The sequence below is a fragment of the Lepisma saccharinum genome, chromosome 12 (genome assembly GCF_977018435.1).
Source record: "Lepisma saccharinum chromosome 12, izLepSacc3.1, whole genome shotgun sequence".
Classification (NCBI taxonomy): domain Eukaryota; kingdom Metazoa; phylum Arthropoda; class Insecta; order Zygentoma; family Lepismatidae; genus Lepisma; species Lepisma saccharinum.
In genome coordinates, this window is record NC_139240.1 from 2,946,233 (window position 1) to 2,959,355 (window position 13,123).

Here is a 13,123-nt window from a genome sequence, read left to right on the forward strand (position 1 = left end):
GTTTTGACATTCTAAAGGTTATAGAGGTCACGTAGCAATTAGTGGGAAACATATTTTACAAGCTGTTTTGACGTTCTCTGACGGTATCTCTATGTATCATTCTAAAGGTTAGAGGTTACGCAGCAATTGGCAGTCTCGAGAAGGTTCTTTGTCACATTTGAGAGTATTGAGAAATAATGAAGGAGTCGATAAACTCTCGAGTCTTTTTCATTCTCCGGTGTTTATAAATTCTGTGTTTCAATATCTCGGTAGACGTAGTAATGTTTAAAAGTTAAGGATGAAATTGTAATCAACAGTTTTGAGATGAGGGTTAAAGGTTTACAAGAAGAATAAACCCTAAGGAGGTTATTTGCGGTCGATCTTTTACGAAACTACACAGAACAGACACTTTAAAAATATGGAACCTTGTGTGAAATGATGTTTATTGAAAACCAGGGCCGGCCCGGGCCCCCTAGGAAATGATGAATAACGATTCCTGAAGTTATCACTGCATGTTAAAACCGGGGCCGGTCCGGACCCTTGGGAAATGGTGAATAACCATTGTAACGTTATTTCTGTATGCATATCGAAAACCAGGGCCGGCCCGGGCCCCCTAGGAAATGATGAATAACGATTGTTGAAGTTATCACTGCATGTTAAAACCGGGGCCGGTCCGGACCCTTGGGAAATGGTGAATAACCATCGTAACGTTATTTCTGTATGTATATCGAAAACCAGGGCCGGCCCGGGCCCTCTAGGAAATGATGAATAACGATTCCTGAAGTTATCACTGTCTGTTAAAACCAGGGCCGGTCCGGACCCTTGGGAAATGGTGAATAACCATCGTAACGTTATTTCTGTATGTATATCGAAAACCAGGGCCGGCCCGGACCCCCTAGGAAATGATGAACAACGTTTAGTGAAGTTATCACTGTATGTTAAAACCAGGGCCGGTCCGGACCCTTGGGAAATGGTGAATAACCATCGTAACGTTATTTCTGTATGTATATCGAAAACCAGGGCCGGCCCGGACCCCTAGGAAATGATGAACAACGTTTGGTGAAGTTTACACTGTATGTTAAAACCAGGGCCGGCCCGGGCCCTTTGGAAAATGGTGAATGACCTTTGACCCCGACCTTTGACTTTTTTTTTTCTTTCTTTTTTTTTGAATTTTTTTTTTTTTTGGCAAATTTCCAAATCGTTATATCTCCGTGCCTAATTGAGATAGAAGGATGATCGATAGGTCGTTGAACTCGGAATAAAGTCCTCTTTCTATTGGAAAAGGTTTCATCATTCTAGGATCAACAGTTTCCTACTTCCTTTATTACCAATCGAAGACTCCCCTTCCGACCACTCTACTAAAAGGTCTCGATGTGCAGATTCCAAATCTGTAACGGTTTTCAGGCTAACTCGATCGGCAACACGACTATGTCCCTTTGAAATGTTTAGGTTTTCTGAAATTTTGCCAAGTTTTAGGTTATCAGGCAATTCGACCTCTACAATTGTTGTTCTATTTATTAGAAATATCTTTTCATTATCGAAGACTTTAACCTTGTTTATAGATAAGAACCAGGAAACCGTTACACATTTCTAGAAAGTTTACAATACAACCAGGAAACCGTTAGATAAATCATTAAAACAAAGGGGTCGTAGATACCGGAAAGATTGTTACTCATTTCCTGGAAACCTATAAATCAGACAGTAAAACCGTTAGAATCAGTATTGTGATGCTGAGGTATATAACATAGACACCCTCTTTCGTGAGTAGTTTCTGGAATACTATTATCCTCCTATCATGGACTTACAGTTATCTGCTGACGAATTGTTAGTGTTATATCGTAACGGGTATTACAAAACAGCTGACCAGTTACGGAAACTACTGGCGTACATCGCACAAAGGATAATTGAAGGAGAGAGTGTCTCTTTAGTTGAAGAGTATGATCAATTACTACGGGCAGTAACAACAACAACAACAACAACACCCGAACTTTTCGGAAAAGGAGTATCATCGCCACCGAATATTCACACATCCGATACTGCATCATCTCAAGGAACTTCAAGGAATGCCGTATCCAGACCAGACCCGGAACCTCTACCTGGACCGTCTTGGAGAGAGTTACCCTTACCGACAGTTGAACAGTCACCTCAGAATATTTCTGAATAACATAGAAGAGGTAAGAAAAGAAAACGTGATACAATACCTCGTGAACACATAGGAAATATATTGTTACACAATATTCAGGAACGTGAATACCCTAAATTTCGTTCCAAGGGACAACGTGTGGAATTCAGTTTCTCACATCCTCCAGAAAATGTTGACCCTCATAGTTGGATTCGTCAAGGTGTTGAAAACCTTCTCACCTATGTGAAAAAGAATGCTAAGGACGGAGATAAAATAGGTTTAACACTATCTAACATATCCGACCCAAATGTAAAAGATATTTATATCGGATGGCATAGAAGTGATCAGTTACATAGTGATATGGTATGGACTGTTATGCATAAAATACTACAAAGTGCAAAAACATTTTCAAGTACAGACCGTTTAATTTTACGGGCTGACCGTGTTGATATACCTGTCGGAGGAGGAGGAGACGGTAAGCGTGCCTATTGTTTACCAAATTATATCCTAAGTACACTGAAGAGAAGTGTTGTCAGTGTACCAAATAGAAAACAACCTCTTTGTTTAGCTGAAGCTTTGGTTATAGGGAAAGCCTATGTAGATAAAGATCCATCGTATACACAATACAGAAAAAATAGAAATCTTCTTAGGCCTGTTTTTGAACTAATGCGAAAGGCAGGTGTAAATCTAACAGACAATACGTGTGTCGGAAGTGGAATTCCTGAACTCAAAAAATTTCAGCAAGTTCTTACACAATATAAAATCACTGTGTACAATAACCTTCGTGATGTTAAAGATATTCTTTTTGAAGGAGAGGTCGAGAATGTCTCCAAATACATATATCTTCTATACGACAGTACTCGGCAGCATTACGATGTTATTGTGAACCGTGTTGGAGCTTTTGCAGCAAAACAGAAATGCCAGGGATGTAACGAACTTATATTTTGTAAACCACATATTCATCAGTGCAAACAAATGTGTTCCATGTGCCGCGCAATCCCTCCATGCGTACCTGAAACAGGAGTTTATAAAACATGTCAAACATGTCACAGAATTTTCAAAAATGAGAAATGTTTTACAAATCATGTTTCTACACTATTTCGAAACGGTACAGTATGTAGTGAAATCCAACAGTGTCCTCGATGTTTTAGAATTGTTCTCACAAATAATTCGTATGAGAAAGTACATAGGTGTAACATGAAATACTGTACTGTCTGTAACTGTGTGAAACCTATAAATCATATGTGTTACATGTCCATTCCAAAAGCTAAACAGAATTCGAAATTTCTATTTGTGTTTTATGATTTCGAATGTTATACTGATATTCCGTACTGCGATAAAGAAAAAACTTTTCTTCATGTTCCGAATCTGATCGTGGTACAAACAGCCTGCCATGCATGTCATAACGAAGAGGATTTAGCAGTTTCGTGTTCTGTCTGTGGTACAAGACAGTTTATATTCTGGGATGATCCTGTAGAAACATTTCTCTCCTATCTCGAACTGCAACATAAGTTTTCCAATATAACTATTTGTGCACACAATGCACGAGGTTATGATTGCACGTTTATATTGAGAAAAATGTTGGAAAAAGGGATGAAACCTCGTATAATCTTGGATGGAACCAAAATCATCAGTATGACGTACCAAAATCTCTACTTTATCGACAGTCTTAATTATGTTCAAACGAATCTTGCAGGGTTTTCAAAACTGTTCGGTCTTCCAGTGCAGAAAGGATATTATCCGCATTTGTGGAACACATACAAAAATCGAAATTACATAGGACCTACACCTCCTCCTTCTGCATACGGATATGAATATATGAAAACAATTGAAGATCAGACAAATTTCATGTCTTGGTATGATACTGAATGCAAAAAAAATATGCCTTTCAACAACAAAACAGAACTACTCCAATATTGTATTAAAGATGTTACTTTGTTAAGACAAGGATGTCTGAAACTGAGACAGAATTTTCTGGATATATGTAAAATAGATATTTTTAGGAATTGTATCACTATAGCATCAGCGTGTTCATTAATTTACAGACATAAATTTATGCCCGCTGACACTATAGGAATAATTCCTAAAGGAGGTTACCATCATGCAGATAAAATGTCAAAATTTGCGTTGAAATGGTTGACCTATGTTGAAGAACAAAATCACATAATACTTCTCCACGGCGGACGTACTCGTGAAAAATATGTTTTAGGAGGACGTTATAAAGTAGATGGATATCACGAGGAGACAAATACAGTGTACGAAGCGCTTGGTTGCTTCTGGCACGGCTGCAGACGATGCATATCAACAAACAGGGATATGTATCCTAAAGATATCACGGAAGATGAAAACACCCAGGAAAATGACGGTCAAACTAATAGTGACATGCTAAACACTGCAGCTTTTAGATACGAAACAACATGTCGTAAACTTGCAGCTTTACGTTCTGAAGGTTACCATGTTGTCACAATGTGGGAATGCGATTTTGATAGAATATTAAAAACTGATCCTGAACTCGATAGACATCTATCTACACACCCTATTGTCTGCTGTATTCCTTTAAATCCAAGAGATGCCTTATATGGCGGAAGAGTTGAAACAGTCAGAACTTATTACAGAATCAAAGAAAATGAGAAATTACAATACAACGATTTTACAAGTTTGTACCCTTATGTGAACAAATATTGTACCTATCCTGTAAGGCATCCTACCATATTTTTAGGAAATTCTATTCCTCCAGTCGATGAAGTTTTAAACATGGAAGGACTTGTTAAATGTACAATTCTACCCCCTACAACCCTTCTCCACCCTGTTTTACCCTCCAAAATAAATGGAAAACTGATGTTTGTATTATGTAAAGAATGTGCTATCACACTAAAATGTGAAGGTATTTGTGAACATTCAGATGAACAGCGTGCACTTTCAGGAACTTGGGTTATCGCAGAAGTACGTAAAGCTTGCAGTTTAGGTTACAGAATGTTGGAGATGTCGGAAGTGTGGAAATATGAAACATCTATGTACAATCCTGTTACACAAACTGGAGGACTGTTTGCTGAGTATGTCAACACATTTTTGAAAATAAAACAGGAAGCTAGTGGGTGGCCTACTTGGTGTCAAAACAGAATGGATAAAGAAAAATACCTACAGGACTACTTTGATAAAGAGGGGATTCTATTGGAGGAAGACAATATTGAGATCAATCCTGGAAAACGTACTTTGGCTAAACTTTGTCTTAATTCTTTATGGGGCAAATTTTGTCAACGAGATAACCTTTCCCAAACATCTATTATCAAGGAGTCGAAAGATTTCCTCGATAAAATGACCGATCCTAATATAATTATCGGAGGAGTTATATTTATCAATCAGGATACTGTTATAGTAAACTGGAAATATGTTGAAGAGGCAATCACCCTGAACAGAAAAGTAAACGTTCCTATTGCAGCTTTTACGACATGTCATGCTCGTTTGAAACTGTATGAACTTCTTGAAAAATTGGATGACAGGGTATGTTATTGTGACACAGATTCGGTGATTTACATAGATAGTCCTGAAATGGAATATCATCCCCGAACAGGTGATAAATTAGGGGATCTCACCGATGAATTAAGTGATTTTGGTCCCGATGCAATTTGTGAAGAGTTTGTCTCAACAGGACCAAAAAGTTACAGTATGAAAATTAAAAAACCTCTTTCTGAACCCCAATATATCTGTAAAGTTAAAGGGATCACTTTAAACACTTGCACATCAAAATTGGTCAACTTTGATACTATGTGTGATATGATGAACAATGAAAAATCTGACGTTACAGTAGAAAATATCTTTAGAATTAGAAGAACAAAACAGTTTCAAGTTATCAGTACAAATGAAAAGAAATTGTTTCAGCCAGTATTAATGAAACGTTTTTTTGACCACCGACATTTATCATTTCCTTTCGGATACCGTACAGATTAGGTTATAAATATGTCTGTAAACCTAATCTGTAATAGGTATTGTAATAGGTTTTAGGTCCAAAGTTCAAATTTTTGTTTCAGTGTATTTTATATTGTATACTTGTATTATATAATCTTGTACAAAATAAATATAAAATGTAGTAATAGTCTGGTAAACCGTCATTTTCTTCCAAGTTCCTGGATACAAATCTGTAAAATTTTTGCTTAATATAAAATGTTTCCTAAACTTATCCATCCTTTTACAATGATGGTTTGTGGAGCATCAGGAAGTGGAAAAACTACTTTTGTAACAAAACTTGTCAATTCTATTTTTTCTTTTGTCGAAAAACCTGTTACAAAAATAGTGTGGTGTTACGATCAGGAAAATAGTATCCCAAAAAATATTGGTGATGTGGAATATCATAAAGGAATTGTTAATTGGCAATCATGGAACGGAAAAACTCCTACCCTTATAGTGCTAGATGATCTTATGATGGTTGCTGAAGGAGAAAAAGTTGCAGACCTTTTTACGAAAGGTAGTCACCACAAAAATATTTCAGTTGTTTTTATAACACAGAATCTTTTTCACCAAGGAAAAAATTGTAGAGATATTTCTTTGAACGTAAAACATTTTGTTATATTTAAAAATCCACGAGATATGAACCAATTTACTGTTTTTGCACGACAGCTTCAACCTCATCGCATGAAGGGAAAAAGTATATATAGATGCAACAATAGAACCTCACAGTTATTTGTATATTGATCTTTCCCAGTCAACACCGGATCCTTTACGTTATCAAACAGATATTTTTAATATAGATCATTCAACCATATATCTTCCTCAGGAATGCCTGAAACCTCGAGATGAAGAAAACGAGGAAGAGACGTACCAACTTACGTTCTAAACAGAATATTTCTTTTAAAACACATTCACCTTTTTTGCACATATTGAAAAATTCCCCAACAAAAGTTCGTAAAACATTATTGAAAAGTGCTCCAAAAAAAACAATCCGTTTTATCAGTGAATGTTGTCTGAATGTTTTAAAAGGTAATATAAAACTTCGACCGTCTGTAAAACATCGTCTAACACCTTACAAAACTGTTTTACGTAGACTTGTAAAACCTAAAGTAGATATCGAAAAACGAAGAAAAATTCTTGTTCAAAGAGGAGGGTTTCTACCCCTACTTTTAGGATCTCTACTATCTGGTCTTCTCGGAACTCTCATTCCACATTAATAATGACACCTGTTTACAAAAAAATGATTGTTCTTTCACCAGAACAATTGACACGTATTCGCGGTTCCGAACAGTCTATAAATCAAAAATTATCTGTTCTGGATAAAAAAATGAACGAAATTTTTAAAATGAAAAATATACCAGATGACCAAAAATGGCGTCTTTATAGAAAAGAATTGGATGAGTATTTATGGTTGAGTCGAAAATCGAAAGAACCATTAGAGATTCCTATTATCCAGGATAATGGTGATTCTAGTATTTCACCAGGATCAACATATTTTCCTCCAAACCTGGTAGAAACATTACCACGTAATACAAGACAGCAGTTAGAAAATATTATTGATGAGTATCAATCTACAGCCCAACGTCTAATCGAAAAAGATCAGGAAAAAACGCTTCCGGAACCGAGATCTTTAAATTTTTCATCGTCATCATCACCAACGGGGGTTCCTGGTCCGTCTCGTAAACGAAAACCTGCGAAAAAAAAGAAGAAAAATGTTGTCTTACGTGTTTCCAGAAAAACTTCAACATTTTTGAGAACACCTGATGCATACAAACTCGTTCCTTTAAGAAAAAGTCGTAGACAGAGAGACCAATCATGGGAGTCCCTAAAGTAAAACATGATAAAATTCTTGCTAGAATATATTACGATCCTCAACACAGAGCCTCATTTTCATCTGTGGATCGTTTATGGAAAGCTGTACGAGATAGGAATATATCTCGTGATACAGTAAAAAATTGGTTAATGCACCAAGAAACATACACTCTCCACAAAAGTGCACGAAAAAGGTTTCCTCGAAACCGTTACAATGTATGGAACATAGATATGCTCTGGGAAGCCGATCTTAACGATATGACATCGATACAAAAACATAACGACGGATTTAAATATCTCCTAACAGTGATCGATGTATTTTCAAAATATGCTTATGCATTACCCCTAAAAAATAAAACAAGTAATTCTGTAACCGAAGCTTTCAGAACCATTTTTGAACAAAGCAAAAGAAAACCTGCCACATTACAGACAGATCAAGGAACAGAATTTACGAATTCTGTGTTCCAGAATTTTCTGAAAAATGAACAAGTAGACTTTTCGATTGCAATTAACCACCCTGTAAAAGCAAGTATAGTGGAACGTTTTAACCGAACGTTAAAAGAACGAATGTGGAAATATTTTACAGCAAAACAGACAAGACGTTACATAGATATTTTACCTCAACTTCTTGAAGGTTACAATACTGCGATCCATCGTTCCATAGGAATGGCACCTCAAGATGTAAACGAAACTAATGTTTACACAGTGTGGAAACATCTTAATAGACACAACAACCGTATCTCACACACAATTTCAGATTTGAAAGTTGGGGACATTGTGCGAATTTCTGTTGTTAAAGGACATTTCGAAAAAGGATACGAACAATCGTGGTCACGAGAACTTTTTAAGATTCATTCCGTCGTTCAACGGCAGCCGGTACCTGTTTACATATTGGACGACTTAAATGGTGAACCTGTAAAAGGAACATTTTACAAACAGGAGGTTCAGAAAGTATATTCGAATCCTGACGAAGAGTATAAAATTGATAAAATTTTAAAAACACGAGGTAAAGGTAAAAATTTAGAATACCTTGTTCGTTGGCTGGGTTATCCCTCCAGTTTTGATTCATGGATCAAGGCATCATCGCTGAAACCGATAGCAGACAACTAAACCTCAATATATATCGAAATATATCACCATTTCGAATCAGTGAGTTCTTCTTGTTCAGTCAGAATGGATGATAATTTCTACATCTACCTCCCATCGTCTTCATCAGAAAAATATTTTTCAAACAACACATTAACTCATTTTACTGTAAAATTGGCAAAACGTATCGATCTGCCTCCAGATTTGTGGGAAGTCGGTTTAGCAGAATTATGTCATTCAACTCTTTATGATAACGTTCTGGAAACAGATTCAGGACAACTAACATTTCCTGTTCGAACATATACAAATGTTGACGACTTGATTTCGTCGATCGTAACTTCCCTTCCCGATAATCGAGAAATACGAAAATCTGTGCTTTACAAATTCTGGCATCTTCTGGCTGACCCGCAATGGAGTTCATTCGAGTCATCTGTTTCTACAGATAACACACTATATATTAACGATCAACCGTTTTATTTTCCTGCAGCTACTTATACAATAGATGATCTTATTTTTTTCCTGAAAACCAACCCTGCAAATGTAGCTATTCCTACTCATCTTCGATTCTATTTTAAAGCTGCCGTATATAAACACTTGTCCGAAACAGGAATGCTCGACCCTGAACCCGATGCCTCTGTAGACAATACAATAACACCGATAGATTTAACAGACGACTATGCTAAATTTCGATATGATATATTAAAATCTATCTACTCTTCGCACGTAATATCTAATAACGTTGTCGATAAAAATCCTTACATATTTGTATATTCAGATATTGTAAAACAACGGTTGGTCGGTGAAGAAATGATACGTCTTTTACGTCTTACTCGAAAACAATGTTCAGAAGTAGATACCACATGTACGATACCTGTAGCTCATCACACATTCAATCCGATTCACTATGTTTCTCTGGATAAAAGTTCTTTTGAAACAATAGAAATTACTTTGAACGATCAAAAAGGAAACTTTTTACCTTTAAGAAACGGTTCCGTTCCTACTATCGCTGTTTTACATTTTCGTAAAAAAACAAAATCCTTTTAAAAAATCGACATAACACTATTTTCTCAGTCTATATTGGTAAACGAATGAGTCATCATGAATTCGCAAGCAGAATATTACACAACCCAAATACATGGAGGAATCGGACCCATTTTTCGTTCTAACAGAATTCAGAAAGGAAGAGGATTAGGTTCTCTTTTTGCTGGACTTTTCAGAATGGTGAAACCTCTTCTCTGGAGTGGTGCAAAAGCTATCGGAAAAGAAGCTTTAAAAACTGGTGCTAATATTGTTACAGATATTGCAACAAGTCAGCAAACCCCGAAAACTATTGTTCGTCAGCGAATACGTGAAGCTGGTCAGAATCTTAAAACTAGAGCACAACAAAAAATCGATTCTCTGACGGGTTCGGGTATAAGAAGAAGAATTGCAAGAAAAAATACCCATTCGGTGTTAAAACGTTCAGGTACCCGTGCTAGAACCTCGAGAATCAAGAAAAAACGTACATCCGTAAAACGTCGAAAAACATCATCGAAATCTAGGAAAACACGTAAAAGAAAAATCAGACAAAATATCAAAGTCAGAGATATTTTTACATCATGATACAGAACAGCACCTGGGTAATTTCACAGTTCGACCTTTTTTCAGAAAAACATACTCGGGTATAAGAAGAAGAATTACAAGAAAAAATACTCATTCGATGTTAAAACATTCAGGTACCCGTGTTAGAACCTCGAGGATCAGAAAAATCAAACAGACTATCAAAGTCAAAAATATTTTTACACAATGATGCAGGACAACACGTGTATGATTTCACAGTTCGATCTTTTTCGGAAAAAACCTATTCAACAAAATGTCGAAAAAACCTACACTGTTACCTACAAACCTATTGCATCCATCGATAACCAGAACGTGATACCATTTCTCATACCTGCAACAGCAACAGATTTTCTGGATCTTGCATCTGTTTATCTTCGTTTACAGGTGGAGATGGTTAAACAAGATGGGAGTCGTATGAGTGCTTTGCCGACCGATAATGCAACCACAAAAAATTGTGGGGTAGTAAATTATCTCCTCAATACTATATTTTCACAATGTAACGTTGCTATCAACGGTATATCTGTAACAAATGCTGACAACAATTATGCATACAAATCGATTTTTGAGGTACTTCTCAATTACGGTACTGATGCTGCAAATACACATCTTACTAATGCTTTATGGTACCTGGACACACCTGGAAACCAAGATAAAATCACAACCAATAACGAAGGTTTCACCACCCGAAAAAAATTTTTCCAATACGTTCCGTCATCAGGAAATCCTATGGAAGTAACAGCCGAAATGGAACTTATGGGAAAACTCCACATAGATTTTTTCAATCAGCCTAAATATCTACTCAATGGTGTGGAAGTACGTATCGAACTTATCAAGTCACGTGATGCTTTTTATATCTGGGGAGATCAAGATTCACCTAGCGTACAAATAAAAATTTTAAAAGCTGCTCTCGAAATAAATCACGTCATTCCTACTCCTAGCACCAGTTTGGCTATAGACAGAGCACTTTCTTACGCTCCTGCACATTATCCGTTCACAAGAAGTATTATCAAGGCATACTCTTACGTTGCAGGAACGCAGCAGATTTCTATCGACAATGCTTTTCAAGGTCCTTTTCCGAATGTTATTCTTTTTACTATGGTATCCACCGCCAGCTTTCTCGGAGACAGTAAAAAAAATCCGATCGACTTTAGAAGTTTTAACCTATCTTCTTTCCATCTTGTAAAAAATGGAGAGCTCACACCTTCTGAACCTTTACGAATCAGTACAGGAGGAAATAGCGGTTTAGTAACACGTGCCTACCAAACTCTCTTTTCCGGCACAGGTATCCATCACAATAATTATGGACATCAGATAACAAGGAAGATGTTTGAAAACGGATCATTTTTTCTAATTTACGACATTACACCAGATTTTTCAGGAAACGATACACACATCAGTCTACAGGAACAAGGTACCTTAGGAGTAGAAATGCAGTTTTCCCCACAACTGTCGGAAAATGTTACCTGTCTTCTCTATGCTGAATTCGAAGTGGCCTTGGATGTGACAAAAGACAGAGGTGCTATCCTTCACTAATAAATCTAACAATTTTACTCTATAAATTTGGTGTATTCCTGTTTTCTGCCACAGAAACCTACCTGTATTGTAATAGAAAAAGACTATCGTGTTTGTGTACTTTATTATAAACGTATCCGACATGAACACATCACAGATCAGACATATTTTATCTCACAATTGTTCCACCAAAACAATTTTTTGTGGTGTTTACCCGAGAGATCTTCTGCCTCGAACGTTCTCCACCCCTGCTTTGATAATCGCAAACACGGATACTTCCGATTCCGAAGGAACACACTGGGTTGCTTTCTATTTCGACAAAAACAATAAGGCAGAATATTTTGATTCATACGGTTTCCACCCCTATTACCCAGAATTCATAACATTCTTGAACCGTCATTCCTCTATTTGGACTCACAATAATACCCCCTTACAAGGAATATTTGCTACAACTTGCGGACATTACTGTTGTGTATATGCTTATTATAAAGCACATCACGTCACAACCAGGGATTTCATCCGGATATTCCCACCGGGTGTCAGTAAAGATGAATATATTTTACACCGTTTTCGTCAGATCTTCAAATGTTTACCGCATTCAAAGTGTCCTAAAGGAGCACAAGTGTGTCGTTCCATCAAACCAGTTCGGGAGTGTATAAGGTGATTTCTATATAAAATATGTATGATGATTCTGCTCACTCTCAGTATCATCTTGACACCTTTAGTGAAAACATCATGGAACCGGTCAAAAATTCTACAATGGAAAAACATGATCAGCTTCTAGACCGTATTACTCATAAGGATGGTGTTTCTAGATGTAGAAAACGTAGACGTCTGCCCCCTACCAAAATTGAGATTCCTGTTATAAAAACTGAACCGATCGAGAGTGAACCGGATGTGACAAAGGATTGTGATTTCATGAAAATACGTCAAGAAAACAGTTCTTCCCAAAATAAAACCGAATGTTCGGAACTGCACAACATAGATGTCTGTTTGGATCTTTATCTTGCAAATATATACTTTCTGAACACAGAAAAAACCAAATATGTAGCAGTAGGATTCGAAAAA